The sequence below is a fragment of the Bactrocera tryoni genome, unplaced genomic scaffold, assembly GCF_016617805.1.
Source record: "Bactrocera tryoni isolate S06 unplaced genomic scaffold, CSIRO_BtryS06_freeze2 scaffold_834, whole genome shotgun sequence".
Lineage (NCBI taxonomy): Eukaryota > Metazoa > Arthropoda > Insecta > Diptera > Tephritidae > Bactrocera > Bactrocera tryoni.
Genome location: NW_024396487.1, coordinates 95,107 through 111,337, shown reverse-complemented (window position 1 = coordinate 111,337; position 16,231 = coordinate 95,107). Strand labels below are relative to the sequence as shown.

The window sequence follows — 16,231 nt, the reverse complement described above, 5'->3', positions numbered from 1 at the left end:
AAAAGAAAAAAGAGAGAAAGAATAAAAAGGAGCAGTAGAAGAAAAAAGAGAAGGAGGAAAAGGAGAAGTAGAAAAAAAGAAGAAGAGCAAGTAAGGAAGGGCAAAGTTTGGGTGCAAACGAACATTTTATCTCTCTTGCAACTTTCAAAAATTGAAGCCAGGGAAATACTTTAAGGTGTAAAAGCAATCACTTTACAATCTATTCTACTATCACAAGCTTTCGCTAAAATTTATCTGTTTTAGGCACAAAGATACACTGTTGTGAGTAAAACACATTCTCTTATTTTCGTTGGTATAACTCACATATTTTCCGATATTTGCGGTACAAAATCACCACGAACTTCGAAAATTTTTATATTAGGTTTATGGTATTTTTATATTAGGGCTTTGGCATACAGACATACCTTTACGAGAGAAGGATTATCCCTAAATTTCAGGTATACCGCTCATTGACCAAAATTTTCGATCAAAAACAACTATAGGCACCGGGGTTCAAATATTCGGTACCTAGGGTCTTAAACTGGATTAATTGGATTTCAACAGTGTTTAGAAGAAAAAAGAGAAGTAGGAAAATGGGAAGTAGACAAAAAAAAGAGCAAGTAAGGAAGGGCAAAGTTTGGGTGCAAACGAACATTTTATCTCTCTTGCAACTTTCAATAATCGAAGCCAGGGAAATACTTTAAGGTGGTCATAAATTGGCACACATTAAGGTCATTCTTCTACTTCTTAATTGGCGCAGACACCGCTTACGAGATTATATCCGAGTTAACAACAGCGCTCCAGCCGTTTCTTCTTTTCGCTACGTGACGCCAATTGGATATTCCAAGCGAAGCCAGCCAACGGAGTGGGGGTCTCCTCTTCCTCTGCTTCCCCGGCGGGTACTGCCTCTAATACTTTCAGAGCTGGAGTGTTTTCGTCCATCCGGACAACATGATCTAGCCAGCGTAGCCGCTGTCTTTTAAATCGCTGAACTATGTCGATGTCGTGGTATATCTCGTACAGCTCATTATTCCATCGAATGCGATATTCGAATTAATCGTGCAAAATTTTATCCCGTTATATTAGATACTTCTTGATTTGTGTACTGGAAGCGGAACGAATCAAGAGGAATTTTAAATGGTGCTAAATGGGAAAAATGCATCGATTTCGCTTATTTTCACACTAAATTTTGTCGAAATCGGTTGGTCAGTCTCGAGATATGGGATTTCACCAAAAAGTAGTCGATGCCACGCCCGTCTTCCAATTTCATACCACCCTCTATAAAGCTTTCTTATACTATCTCGACGGTAAAATTTAATGCCTCAAGCGTAATTAGTTATTGATTTATCGCGTTTTGAGTAGTTTTTAACAGAATCGTTATATGTGGAGTGAGCGAGTTATCCACCGATTTCATTTTAACACTGTCGGTAGAAGTTTTTATAAGATTTGCATTCAGCAAATTTGGTCGTTGTAGCTTAACTGGTTTAAGGGATACGTACTTATTAATATAACTTGTTAGAAGGCGGTTATATATTTACATCTTAAATAAGTGCTTAGTTATGGCACTTGATACGTTTTTCGTTAATGACGATTTGTGGGCGTGGCAGTAGTCCGATTACGCTCATCCACGAACTCAAATTCAATCGGATTTAAACTTTTCTTGTCATCCTGATCATTTATATATACATATATATATATATAACACTATGTCTATCTCGCTCCGTTTTAGGTTATACGTACAACCGTTTGGTGAACAAAATCATAAAACTCTGTAGCAACTGGTTGTAAGAGTATAAAAAGGAGAAAACGAAGAGGGAGAAGACGAAGAAGTAAAAAATAGAGAAGTATAGAATCAGATTGGTAAATCATTATAAAAACCAATGAGGGTGAGTTTGGTACCAGTGGCACCAACAAGACAGCAGTAAAACATCCAATAAATTCTTACAAATATAAATTTCCTACTTCTTGTTTAACAACAATATCTAGGCTAAACAAATAAATGTAATTAATATTATTACTATACAATTTGTGGAGGCATAAGAGGTGCAGAGAAATATTGGATGGGCAACGAGAAACTTGCGGTTCTTGACTGGGTTTAATATTAATTAGTTGTTGGTGACAAATTTCATTGCCTAAAGAATATATGCCAACAGCAGCAACAAATATATATGTAGATATGCGAGTGAAGCTTTTACAATAATATATTATCAAGCTACAAAGAAGATGACATTAGTACATAGACTGTAAAGTTCAGAAAAAACAATAACAACAACAATAAATTTAATTGGTTTATATGTCACATTCATTTGTCAATTAAATGTATTTGATTTGTTATTATTATCTTTCAATCCGTTCATATGATTACTAGGTCAGTGGACACGTGCAACTGCCGAACTAAAAGGAAACCAAAAAATTCCATAAAGAAAAAAAATAACGGTAAGCTCAACGGTGTAAAAAATTATATTTCTTGTACCAATTATAGTATCCAATTGACCTCACCAATTGCTCTATTCGTTTTGACATAATGAAGCTTATCATTAGCGCTTGATTTGATACGATAGGGACCGAACAGCAAGTAAGAGTACCAACGATTGGTAAATTATTGTAATAACAGGACTACAAATCTACCTCTATATCATTAAATAAATGTTTGGCGTTGAGTATAATCACTTAGGGCCATTAATGGCGCCAAATTCAGTGTGCTCAGTCATTTCAATTGCTCGTTCACTCAGTGACCCACTCACGTTTCGGGGCTTTTGAGCAAATAAGCTGTCATTTAATGTTTACCACTTTCATTTACTATCCTGTTTACCACACTGTCATCAAGCAAATTCGATAACTATCGCCATCATCAACGAGCGTCACTCTGCTGTTCCATGCTTTCGTAATAATTTATTGTTTTGTCAGCGGCATGCGGGACCTTGCACAAAAGTAACTATAATTTCTATGTCATTAATTCCCGAGAGTGCAGTGAATATGGTGCACAGTGTGTGCTGAGCGTGGGGGGAACAAAATTCGATAACAGTTGTGAAACCATAAAGTATTTAAATTCTTGTGCTATTCACTGCCACACGGACTGATTGGAAAACTTAAACTTGTATAATATACACATGTATGTTTACAGTCGGTAGAGTTCAGTACCATAAAATAGTTATATCATCCACATGCCCTTGAAATATTTCTTTTGCGAGGTTTTTTTTAACATCATGGAGTCATATCTTAAAATTCAGGGAACAGTGTAGCCAAATCAGTATTCAAAGTGATAGTTTTTCTTCCGGATATTTTGAAAAAGCTCGAGGAAACATCAAAAAATTCAGTGTCTCATGGGATTACCCCGAATGAAGAGTTTCTATATATGGTTTTCGAAGACGAGCAAAGTTTAACAATTAATAATATAAATTTACCTTTATTCGCTTGTATTTACTTATTAGTATGACAATCTTCAAAAACTCGATTGTACGTTTTGAGATACATATCTATTTACTTTATGCATAGTTTCTCTAACATAGATAATTACTCATTTTAAAAAAGAGTGACGAGTTTTAAGGTGGTGGGAAACCTTATATCCAAGGTTTTTGGAAATGAAATTTTCTTCAAAAGCTAATAGAATTCGACTGATTTATAATCAAAATCTTTAGTTTTCTATAAGGTAGAACCACTCGAATAGTTGTTATAAGTATGTTTATACTCTCGCAACAAAGTTGCTAAAGAGAATATTATAGTTTTGTTCACATAACGGTTGTTTGTAAGTCCTAAAACTAAAAGAGTCAGATATAGGGTTATATATACCAAAGTGAACAGGGTGACGAGTAGAGTCGAAATCCGGATGTCTGTCTGTCCGTCCGTCCGTCTGTCCGTCCGTCCGTGCAAGCTGTAACTTGAGTAAAAATTGAGATATCATGATGAAACTTGGTACACGTATTTCTTGGCTGCATAAGAAGGCTAAAATGGGCAAAATCGGCCCACTGCCACGCCCACAAAATGGCGAAAACCGAAAACCTATAAAGTGTCATAACTAAGCCATAAATAAAGATATTAAAGTGAAATTTGGCACAAAGGATCGCATTAGGGAGGGGCATATTTGGACGTAATTTTTTTGGAAAAGTGGGCGTGGCCCCGCCCCCTACTAAGTTTTTTGTACATATCTCGGAAACTACTATAGCTATGTCAACCAAACTCTACAGAGTCGTTTCCTTCAGGCATTTCCATATACAGTTCAAAAATGGAAGAAATCGGATAATAACCACGCCCACCTCCCATACAAAGGTTATGTTAAAAATCACTAAAAGTGCGTTATCCGACTTACAAAAAACGTCAGAAACACTAAATTTTACAGAAGAAATGGCAGAAGGAAGCTGCACCCAGGCTTTTTTTAAAAATTGAAAATGGGTGTGGCGTCGCCCCCTTATGGATCAAAAACCATATCTCAGGAACTACTAAACCGATTTCAATGAAATTCGGTATATAATATTTTCTTAACACCCTTATGACGTGTACGAAATATGGGTGAAATCGGTTGACAACCACGCCGTCTTCCACTATAACGCTATTCTGAATTCCATCTGATGCCATCTCTGTATAACACTCGTATATACATTAGGAACCAATGATGATAGCGGAATAAAACTTTACACAAATACGGTATTTGAAAAATATGTAAATGACGGATAATGAAATCTCGATTATCACTTTATCATGCGAGAGTATAAAATGTTCGGTGACACCCGAACTTAGCCTTCCTTACTTGTTTTCTAAGCGCGACGTTCGCTGCATACTCGATTTTCGCGACCTCTTCTTTCTAGCAGCAAAGATCTCACGATACTTGGAAGCAAGCTACGACTCCGCTGCGTGAAAGCTCTAAGTATGAGCCCAATTAAATATTTAATCAAGAGTAGAACAAAATTTCGACCTGCTCCTCTGCAGCAAATATCAAACCCATGAGGTAGTTATTTGTATAAAAATGATACTAATATATGTACATAAATCATTAAGGCGCTAGCACACTTCCTAAAGCATATCGACGGAAGAAATTCCACAATCGCGATGAGGAATTCGATTATATAAACAAAAAATATGCACAATAATATGGGTGATATATCGGCTTAAGGGATAAACCATAAAAATTAGATATGCATATGTATACATACACGTATCACATATACTTACATACGGATCTAAATAAACGTCTAAGTATACGGAAGAAGGTTAATTTTCTGTTAAAATAAGAATAAGAAATAACCTCACGCATATATACGTATATATAATTATTTTTACCTGCTTCTACTGTCAATTTCATAGAATTTATTTCTATAGAAGAGAAAAAATTAAGAATGTTAACTAACGCACAAGTGATTAAACGATTAAATGTCTGCAGGTCTGTCACGATGAAATGGTGTGGAAATAAACGAAAGTACAGACGTATATGAAGGCGTAACACGGCCCCATCTGGTGAGTCAAGTAGAGTCTAATACGGATTATGTAACAGAGTCAAGCTAGAGTACAACGCGATGGTAGGAATGTTGCGTTTTACCAACGAACGTTTTGTAAATAACTAAAGCTTGTCAACAGACAGTTGAGACAGATGAAGACAGTTAAGTCAGACAAAGCTGAGTGGAGAAAATGCTGGAAGGCGATTAGCAAACAGAAATCCCTAGGTGACAACTATTTAAGCTTGTCAACTTTGGGGGTAATGTATATACTTGTATAAATGTTTATAATGAAAGAGATAAGGCATCTAATTTATAGTAACAAAAAGTCAAGACTGCAGTGAGTTGTTAGTGTCGCCAGCGTACGTGTCGGAAATGTATCTGCTTGAATTTGTTTGGAGTTGGAAGAAAAAGTTTAGGATTTCTTATTAATAAAATAAAATTTGAAGGGTTTGGAAAGCTAAGAGGGCTTAAGGAGCGTTAGTCCCGTATTTGTTCAGTGTGTATGGCAGACTTTATTTCGCTACGTGAATGGGAAAAAACGAATGAATGGTACCAAAAGATATATTTAAACATTATATTTTAAAATCTAGAGCCGTATAAAGTATTATCAAATACCAACACCAAGACCAAGACCAAGACCAAGACCAAGACCAAGACCAAGACCAAGACCAAGACCAAGACCAAGACCAAGACCAAGACCAAGACCAAGACCAAGACCAAGACCAAGACCAAGACCAAGACTAAGACCAAGACCAAGACCAAGACCAAGACCAAGACCAATATTCAACACCAAGACCAAGACCAAGACCAAGACCAAGACCAAGACCAAGACCAAGCACCAAGACTCAAGACCGGGCAAGACCAAGACCAAGACCAAGACCAAGACCAAGACCAAGACCAAGACCAAGACCAAGACCAAGACCAAGACCAAGACCAAGACCAAGACCAAGACCAAGACCAAGACCAAGACCAAGACCAAGACCAAGACCAAGACCAAGACCAAGACCAAGACCAAGACCAAGTCTAAGACCAAGGCCAAGACCAAGACCTAGGTACACCTCAGTATGAACTATGATTTCCTAAAACCCTATATAATAAGACATGTCTTTCTGAAGTCATTACAATTAAATAGTATTTGAATAGAGATAAGCTTTTTGATGCATTTAAGATATTTTTCCACTCACTTTAGGTCGCCGGCAGGAACCTCCGCTCTGAATCCGAAGTACTATGATAACCGTAGCTGACACCGCTACCGGTTAGCCGCTCGACATGTGGCTGCTGGGGTTCTTCATGGTGCTGGTGACTGACAGAGCGATGAGCATACTGTGTTCAGACTCATCATGATACTTATGTCACCAAGCCGGCATCATTATTGCAAACTCCACTGGGATCATAAGAGCTCAACATTATCTACATCCTTCGAGTCCTCATCATCCTATTTATCGTCCTCATCGACATCTCCATCATGCGACTAGAAAGTGATAAGAGAAGCATGTATTTACAGGAGATTTTTATATTTCATTGCTTTTTGTAATCCTGTTTTTCCTTTTAATTACTTAATGCTATGTACTCACCATTGCTAGTGGTTAGCTGCTGCCGCATATAATCGTACCACCACCATCGTCACATGAGATTCCCGTCGAGCATTACTGCAGCGATGCGGGCTTCGTCAGTGGGTCGCATTTGACGCTGTGTCTGCCATCTACTTCACGCAACTGCAAGCCCTGCCCACAGGTTACCAAGCACTATCAGTGTGTAAAAAGGCAAGCATATATTCAAACATATGTATATGGATGTGCAAGCCGCAGGGCATATCGGAGTAGTTGAGTTGTGGCATAATTCCATGGCTGAATTATGTTTAAATATTCAAATGGCATACGAAAGAAGTGGTTATTCTTGTTGTTTGCAGGACACCACCGCAAGTGAGGATAAAACCTAAATGTCATAAGATAATAAGGAATTATAAATTATTTAAACGTGTTTGAGATAAAAATTTGCATAAAAATGTTTGTACGTAGGTGTGTATATAATTGCTATGGTGAGTATAGAATTATGTCTGATACCGGCATTGTAAAAAGGTCAAAACCGCATGTTATTTCGTTCGCTGGTAAAAGAACTACGAAAACGAGGAAAAAAGTGCACAGAGCCAGTTGGTGAGCAAATTTGAGTGACAATTTAGAAGAAAAAGGATGGTGATAATATTTACGAGGGCGGTTTGATAAGTACATAAGCTGAAACAGAACTCTTTGGAAAAAGTGGCGGTTTCTTTCTCGGCATATGCACCTTTAACTCGGTAATTCTCACTTTTTAACCTGTTTGACTACGATTTCTGCAGGTATTTAAAGTAGGCTGTCGTGATGACGATAACATCTTCGTTTGATTTAAATTTTGGCTTGACTAATGACGCGTGAAAAAAACGCCAAAACAAAACTGGAGTGTTTATAACAGCGGAGGCACTTTTATCGCCAAAGAATTCAATAAATCAGCTTTGTAGAGCCTTATGTTTATTTAACATAATGATACATAATTTAAGTTGTCATTACCTTTCCAGTGGAAAGAATAGTTTTTGACTACTTTTAAGTACTTATTGGCTGACCCTCGTATGTGTGTAAGTGTATGTCCATATGGGCTTACTTGCATTTGGTTTAGGATAAAGTATTTACATATGTACATATATTCAAGCCGGTGCGGAGGCATTAAATGCCAAAAAGTGTGGGGATGATGCTCATATTTTTATGCGTTGTCATGATAAACATATGTACATAAATACTCAGTTATGTTGTCTAAACATTTGCAAAGACTTGGGACACCTCACATTCATAAGGGAACTTAAGCAAATATTCGGGTTACCATATTTTTGGAAAATTTGTACAAATGTATGTTGAAAAATATTCTAGAAAATCGAATATTAATACTCAGTAACGTGCCGGTCTTGACCATCACGGAACAAATACGATCCAATGACGCCGCCGGCCCATAAACAGCACCAAGCATTAAATTTTTTTGAGATACAATGGTGAAAGGTAGACAAGTGAATTGCTGCCTAACCTATAATGCATATTTTGCTTATTGACAAAGCCGTTCAGCCAGAAATGAGCCTCATTGCTGAAGATGATTTTTCGATGAAAATCCGGATCATTTTCATACGACGATTCTGGTGGCCAAGCGGCTTCAGTGCTTGTGTCAATTTTATCTTGTAAAGATGTAAACCTAGAAGTTTTCGCAAAATTCCCCACAACGACGTCACATAGATGCCCAACGCTTGAGAACGGCATTTGACAGACTCATTTTGGTCTTCCTCAATTGATGCGCTAACGGCAGCAATAATCTCGACAACAAGGGCACTTTTTTGCCTCACTGCGAGGGAAACATTTCATACTGTGCCCATGGATTAAAATTTTTCCATTAGATGCTCTATTGTTAATCTGACAGGACGATTATGACAACAATAAATTGGACGTAGCGCTCTTAAAGTTGAGTTCACAGGCTCCAAATTTCGGAGGTAAATTTTAATATTTTTGACTCGTTGTTTGATCGTATATCTTTTCTTGATGAAATGGCAAACTTTATCGAAGGGAAATGTCAAAAGAACCGGAAAAGCTATGGCGACGTTTGCTGTCACTATTTGTCTACTTTTGCAGCGTCCCTATTGAAACCCCATCATATTCAATATTATATCAGTATAAATCAAAGGGGAGACAAATTTGGATTACCAAATATCTGGCGAAAGACATTTTAGTAATGAAAACTTTTTATTTGAAAACCTTACAGATGGCAACATTTCCCATCATATTTTATAAAGACTTCTCCCTGCACGTAAAGTGATTCACCATGCGGTAAGCTATATCATATATGCAAATATTTGGTTTTTTCGTTACTCCTGTGTCTACAAACAGATGAACACGCATTAAGTCGTCACAAAGCATCGCAATGAGGATCTGAAAAAGGGTCTGATGTTGGAGTTTTTTAGACAAAGTAGTCTACCGCCTTCGACGGTACACATGTCATACTACATATATATCGTTCTCTTATGTAAAAACACGTATACATAAGTTCACCATGAACTTATATAATTTGAACCATTTCCTGTCATGTGAGCATGACGAGTTTTAGCAGCTTTTAATAAAGTTGGTTATGCTTTTGCGTTCGTTGTCCCGAAAGTTTATATATAAGTAGGTTGATTTAAAGAATATGAGACAAGGCAACAAGTCGCTGCATTTGAATAAATGAGACGTGCGACCTGCTAAGTTAGTGAAGGCCGACAGCGTATTTAGGATGCTGACAACATTGCTGTTGCTTTTCGTGACTTTTTGGATGCATTTCAGCTCAAGTGCAATCACGGCATAAGGCACTGGCAAACATTTGACATAAACACTTTCCGCCTCAATGAATGGCCCATCGAATGAGAGCTGTTAACTATTTGCCGAGTGCAAGTGAACTTGGCGGGTGGGTTTTCAGATGTAATTTGGTCTAATATTGTGTAATGTTATAAAATATTGCATTTCATATCGCTGTAGTTGTTAGCATGTGCAACTCACTTCGGTTTAAATATATTGATATTATTGTTCTTCAGTATTCTTTTTCTTCATGGTCTCAACAAAGTTAATGATTTTTATTACAGATTCCTTTTTTTACACTCATTTAGTGACTTCCGACATCATCGACCTCTTGAACAGATATGTAAAAAATATGGTTTTAAAAGAAAGGTAATAAGCCGCTTATCCACTACATTACGCAAAGCTTCAATTAACCCCAAACGTAAAAAACCTGATGAATCGAAGTGTTTAACAGGGACAATTATATTTAAGAAATTGAATAAATGATAAGTGAGGTGAAGGCATAACATCAGGAGATGGCCAAATCAATTCCTCAATCGATGACGATGGAAGGAAGTAACAATTACCCGTCTGAAGAACATCGGCGGGGGCCGATGGATTGCCGGTCTAGCTATTCAAACACACGGCGAAGAACTGATAAGGATCATGCTTCAGCTTCTTTGTAGAATATGGCCAGACGAAAGCATGCCCGACGATTGAAATTTAAGTGTGCTCTGTTCAATCCACGAAAAGGAAGATCCGTGAAAAGATAATCGACACGACACGAAAATATCCGTCGATTTCAAAGCTGCTTTTGACAGCACGAAAGGGAGTACTCGCGATTTATCTCTCACGTCACTGTTGAGAGTCATAACTTCGAAGTCACAGATAATTTCGCTTATCTTGGAACCAGCATTAACACCAACAACAACGCCATCTTTGGAATTAAACGCAGAATATCTCTTGTCAAAAGGTGTTACTTCGGACTAAGTAGGCAATTGAGAAGTAAAGTGCTCTCTCGACGAACAAAAACAAATTACTATAAATTACTCATTATTCCGGTCCTGCTGTTCGGTGCAGAGGCATAGACGACGACAACATGTGATGAGTTGACGTTACGGAGTTTTAGGAGAAAGGTTCTGCGGAAGATTTATGATTCTTTGCGCGTATATCGCATTCAATGGAACTATGAGTTGTATGAGGTTGCTATATATATTTCTGGCCTAATAATGTAAATAGGCATATTTATCAACGAAAATGTTTTTTTTTACTTTTTGTTTTTCAATTTTATTTTTTTTTTCTTGTCGATTGCTGTTTTGTTTCGGGCTCATACGCATAGATCCATTATTCGTCACCTATGACGATCTTATAAACGTCTTTTGAAACACCGCGATCCTATTTTTTCAGCATTTCTTTACACCAATCCACACGAGCCCTTTTTTGAGCGATTGTCAAATTGTGCGGGATCCAACGAGAACAAACCTTTTTTACGGCCAGGTGTTCATGCAATATCGAATGTATGCTGGTGGGAGAAATGCATAGGCATGTCTCTATCTGAAGGTATGTTACATGACGGTCTTGCATTATCAGTTCACGTACGGCATCGATGTTTTCTGGCACAACGGCTGTTTTTGGACGACCTTCACGGAATTCGTCTTTGAGCGAGCGTCGGCCACGATTGAATTCGTTGTACCAGTTTTTCACAGTGCTATAGGGTGGTTTTTCATAGCCATACAAAGATTTTAGTTCATCGATGCACTCTTGTCGTGATAATCCGAGTCGAAAGTTGTGAACAATGATCGCACGAAAATGTTCACGAGTTAATTCCATTTTTTGGCCGAGATGAATTTTTTAATAAAACAACTCACGATTAAATGACAAAACGTTCTGAGTGATGTTATGCTAAAAAATGTCAAGCTTTCCAATGGAAATGTCAGATTGCACCTGGCAATACTTAGTGTTGCCCTAGGCCGGAATATATATAGCAGCCCTCGTATATGACGACATTGGCATAGTTCAGCGAATTAAAAGCTGGGTCATGACGCACGTATGGACGAAAACATCCCAGCTCTGAAAGTATTCGACGCAGTACTCGCAGGGTCAAGCAGAGGAAGAGGAAGACCTCTACTCCGTTGGAAAGATGAGGTGGAGAAGGACTTCGTTTGGAATCTCCAATTGGCGCCTCATTTTAAAAAGAAGAAACGACTGGCGCACTGTTGTTAACTCAGCTACAGTGAATAAGAAGTAGGTGATTTATAACCTTGGAATTGGTAGTATTTGTTGGAGAAGAGCGAGTGTGTTCTTTTGCAAGTAAAGTCCCGGTCTTAATAATCTTAATGAAAACTTACCGTATCATTTCAACTTAATTACTGAGAGGAAACTAGCGTTGTGACCATATGTTAGTGACTCCTCTATCATGACGGATCTACCCTCCATGGAGACGAAATTATTGACAATGGAGAAAATACCGTTTTTTTTAATTTTCTGACCCAAATGCTCTCGAGCAAATTATTGCTTTGATAATATCCAACCATTAGGCGAATTTCTAGGGATTTTTATGACCCTCCTTTATGCACAATGACCAACTGCATCAATAATGAATTTCAGAAGCCATAAAATCAACGTGGGTAAAAGTATTTGCATACCATACCGTATATGTACATGGTAAGATTAGTTTTTTTTAACTGGAAACTATAATTACACAAACCGTAGCGGAAATGATGTAAACATGAAAGCTTCACACTAATTAAAGTTTAAGCAATCGAAAGTTAAAACTTTGCAACATAAAGGAAAAATTTAACTCTTAACCATCATGCGAAAACTGACAAAAGGAAAGACTATGAAAATGACTCAATATCAAAAAATTAAAGTAGAGTGGACTCAAAAAGCATCATCAAGGCGAGCTATAATCCTTTCATTTTTACTGCAAAAGCACAAACCCACTACATTATAAAGTAACTAAGCATACTCACTACACGCCACTCTTCCACCTCCCATGCTGGGCACTTCTCAAGCATGCAAGGCTCTAGTGTGGCTGTTTTTGGCGCTCGATACGTCACATCCGGGTTCAACAAAAGCAATATAGATATAGTTAAAATTGGATAAGAAAATGCGGATGGTTGGCGGTTATTTCACGGAATTAGTCAATTTGCCGCACATCAACAAGAAAACCAAAAGAAGAAGTGGCTGAAATAAACGTTCAGTAGAAATTATGAATACAGTGGTGGACCCGCTGCGTGAAGCGCTCGAAATGGAAAGTTGAAATGCATTAAAACAGTAAAGTGTAAAAAGTACGCGCGAGTACGCAGTGAGTAGTGTACTCTACTGAATAATTGTGCATGGCTATGAATAACATTGAGAATTTCTTGTTGTTGTTGTGCGTTTTTATTTCGGCTTCGCAAATTCTATTGTTTGTCGGTAGTTTATTTTTTTCCTTTTTTGTCACATTGTTGCTATATTATGACTCAATTTGCGCTTACCTTTGTTTTAACGCCATTATTCTCCTCCGCATACACCACCATACGCTCACGGTAGCCAGGTCCACAGAGACGGCTGCATGGACTCTAGTCATCAGTGATGCGCCTGAAGCGGAATGGAAACGAAATTAAAGCAAATAGATTATTTTTCCTTAAAGACTTATCTAGGAGGAAAAGAAAATATAATAAATATACTGCGATAGCGAAGTAGGGCTAAATTTTTTTACATTAAAACAAATGGTTAAATGCTTTTGTACAAAGAAGGTTAGAAAAAGCTCTTTTTGTTTTCTGACATCTTAACCTATGATGGTGTTGCTGTTGCAGCGAAAAATTCTGTCGAGTTGACAGTCCTTGGCCGGATAAAAAATCCGGGTCCGTTCCGATTAAGTAGATCCCACCTTCTTGAGAGTGGTAGGGATCATTGGTAGGGTGCATAATATGTTAGAGAAAAAAGCTCCAGCTGTCATGGATGAATGAGAAGGAGGAAGCGTTTATAAGAAGAAAGGAAAACATGTAAGGCTTTTCGATTAAGTGCTCGCAAAGTCTTTGGATTTCGAATTACAAAGAATTTCACTGCGAAGTACTTAGAAGAGTGAGTTACAATCTCAAACCATAACTTCTATTTTAATCAAGATAAGAACAATAAAACTAAAATATGATAGCTGAAAATTCAAGATGTGAAACTTTTCTTACTATCTTTCTTACGTATTCTATAATAGTCTATAACTCACAAACAAATTTTATGGGTACAGAAATATTTTTCCTATGCATTCAATAATACGTTAAGGGAGAATTTATTATTTTTTACCCAGACTGTTTTGAGGTTATTTAAAAAATATAAGTTTCCCAAAATAAATACTTTCAATTAGGTTTCCAAGAAGCGTTGTACGATTTGTGGAAGTCGACAGGTTGCATAGAGCATCTGTCTGTGGTTAAAAACTGTGAAGATATCCTTGATTTTTTAGCTGTTTTAACGTGGTTTTTTCGGCTTCGGCTCACCTTTGTCACAATATTCGGCCGATTGTCTGTTTACGGGTCGTAACCATAGATCCAATACTCATAGCCAGTAATAATATTCATGGCATCCTGGTGGTTTTCAAATTTAGTGATTTTGGAACCAATATGCTTCCATTTTTCTTCTTTTTTCAGAATGGTTTTCACTGATTCTTTCGATATTCAAACGATACCAGTAAGAACTTTCACTGTTAATCGTCGATTCTCAAGCATCAATTCGTTTATTTTATTATAATGTGGATGACCATCCTGTACATGGCTCGTCGTCAAATTAAAAATTCTTACTATTTTTTGCCCACAGCAGTATAAACGGGTTCGGTGCTCTTAGCCCTCTTGTATTCGTATAAATTGAAAACCTTGTCACAAATAGTTCTATGAGTTCGCATAGTTTGCATACATTGAAGTATTTGCAATTGAGCAAGTGATCGTAAATAACTTTCACTTTTCATTTTGTTGTTTTTGTGAACTGCATTGTTGCAAAGGATAAGATGTCGACGAAAGCAATGGTAGAACATGGCAAGGAGTGTCAAGCGAATGGCGCTAAAAGCGTAAATATTTTTTTGATAACGAACATTAGCGGAAGCCAAAATTTAAAAGTCATGCAGCACTCTTGCTGAGATGCTAATTGTGTCCTATATTTATGGGAAAATTTAAAACTTAAATTAAGACCAAATATAATATTAAAACAATGAGACCTGCATTCATACCTTCACAAGATTTTGCTACAGTTTCTTTCACCAGTCGTATATCTCCAGTGCTACCAATCACATTGTGTCATACCATATAGTGTTGGAAAGATGAGACCTTAAGCTTCATTTAAAATTCAAAAAAACTAAATTCGGCTGAGGTGAAAAAGAGTTACACCTGTTTCAAAATGACTGATAATAATGAAGAAACTCGCTATAATTTTAAATTTTTGTATACATTTTTTTATTTATTTATTATTAGAGTTGACGAGACGAGTTGAAATCCAGTTAAATCTCTGCCTGTGCGTCCGTGTGTTTGTGTAAGCGATAATTTGAGTAAAAATTGAGGGATCTTGCATACACGTTTGAGCATCATGAATCATCAATACTAACTGAAGATTGGCGGAATCGAACTGTTTTCATGTCCGACAAACGTTACCTGACGTCCAAAAACGTTATTAAACGAAAGTCTATTTATTCGGATGATACCCGCTGATTAAAGTATATAGCCAAGATGGTTCGGAAAAGCTTCATAGGAGTTCACGCCGCATTGTACTCGTACAGTAGGCGGGACATCGGTGAAATTTCATATTTAAAGAACTGCTTCACAAATTTCTACCAGAATTTCGTGATATGAAAATTAACTAAATCAGACTACATCCATGATCCTACTTCCCATATAAAACAATTTTAAATTCTTTCATTGTATTTAAATCAAGCTATAGGGAAGACGTCAGAACTAGCTTTTAAAATATGACATTTCATTTGCAGAAATTCAACCATCAGAACATAAATTTCTAAGCCACAAGATATCGGTGCTTATCACTGACTTAATACCGAAAATATCGAACAATCTTTAAGATTAATGGAATTCAGAGAATATATTTTCCTGATAAAAGTATGCCTTTGTGTCAAAAATGAATAATAGCAAGCCCACATATTCATGATTAACAATTTTCGCAATTTTGGTTAATCTGGCGCATATATAAATGAGTTTTCTGATGGTTCCGGCCTTTGGGGACCGCTGCACATTGAGTCCTCGACTTCCAAGCCAGTGGCACGATTTCGACACACTGGTTGCGACATCTTGTAGCCTGTGGGCGAAGAAGACAAGAGAGGCGAAGTGAATGTATATAGTACATACAAAACAACCGTTAGTTGGAGGAAAAGGCATAAAATTAAATGAAAGACTTGTAAGAAATTTTTAATGTTTTTAGTAAATGGAAGTAAAAATTCAAGGTATGTTAAATGGGTGATAAGTTAAGATATCCTATACCATTCCTAGCAACAAAAGTGTGAAATCGATAGAAAACTAAAAGTACCGAGGCACA

The 16,231-nt window shown here is 37.1% G+C and overlaps 1 pseudogene; it reads right to left on the bottom strand.

Annotated features, from left to right (window-relative positions):
• LOC120781990 overlaps positions 1–16,231 on the bottom strand; it is a 53,410-nt pseudogene that overhangs the window by 15,769 nt on the left and 21,410 nt on the right.